Here is a 1,418-nt window from a genome sequence, read left to right on the forward strand (position 1 = left end):
AGGTGACGGAGAAGGAGGAAAGAGAAATTGTGAAAACACAAATATATATATTTACATATATATATATATATATATATATATATATATATATATATAGAGAGAGAGAGAGAGAGAGAGAGGAAAATATATAGAGGAATCATATCATTAGAGGCAGGCTTTGAGAGTTTAAAGACTATCATCATCATGTATCCTTTATTTGAGATTATATGTTAATTCCAACATTTCTCCCTTCCTTTCTGTCCTCCAAACTTTCTATATACCCATCTCCATTCTCTTTCAAATTTATGACCTTCTTTTCCTAATTGTTATTGCATATGTACAAGAAATGGGTGTGCTCTTCCTGATGGAAGGCCACGTTTTCTATTCCCAGTCTTCCTCATTTGCCTTCCACAGTTTTTTGTGTAGGACTGAGGCATCATACACTTCCTCTTTCCAGATTAGCATGTTCTTTGATGTCCTCAAGGCTCAGCTGGCATTTGGACAGTCCTGTTGGTGAGAATTTATGAGCGTGGCTTCTTATATCACTTGAAGAAATGAAATGCTTTTTTTTTTTTTGTCTTTGTTTTTCTTGTTCTCTCCTCAGTTTAGAATTACCGTTAGCATTTTTGTGGAATATAAGAGACAAAATTTGCACAGGCCTCCATAGTGGTTCAAGTTAGTACTTTTTCAGCTAGTCTTGTGTGTTGGTCTAAATAAGATATCCCCCATAGTATTGGACACATACCTTTTAAAGTCATTTGATAGATGGTTCTCACTATGGTTCTAGTGTGTAAGGTTTAGAAAGTGTGGCCCATTTGGAGGAAATATGTCATTTGAGGCAGTCTTTGAGAGTTTAAAGACTGTCACCATTTTTAGTTTACCTTCTCTGAATGGAGATTGTGGACTCTAAAACTCTGAGACTGTAATGCCAAATAAATTCAATTCTCTACACCAATCATTATGGCAAAGATCAAAAACTCAGGTGACAGCACATGTTGGCAAGGATGTGGAGAAAGAGGAAAACTTCTCCTTGCAGATGGGATTACAAACTGGTGCAATCACTGTGGAAATGAGTCTGGAGGTTTCTCAGAAATTTGGAAATAAATCTACCAGAGGACCTAGCTATACCACTCTTGGGCGTATACGCAAAAGATGCCCTACCATGCCACAATGGCACGGGACATGTGTTCCACTATGTTCATGGTAGCCTTATCTGTGACAGCCAGAAGCTGGAAACATCCCAGATGTCCCACAAGGGAAGAAAGAATACCAAAAATGTGGCTCATTTACACAGTGGAATACTACTCAGCTGTTAAGAGAGGACATCATGCCGGGCCTGGTGGTGCAGGCCTTTAATCCCAGCACTCGGGAGGCAGAGGCAGGCGGATTTCTGAGTTCGAGGCCAGCCTGGTCTACCAAGTGAGTTCCAGGACAGCCAG

Source organism: Mus pahari, chromosome 3 (assembly GCF_900095145.1).
Source record: "Mus pahari chromosome 3, PAHARI_EIJ_v1.1, whole genome shotgun sequence".
NCBI lineage: Eukaryota > Metazoa > Chordata > Mammalia > Rodentia > Muridae > Mus > Mus pahari.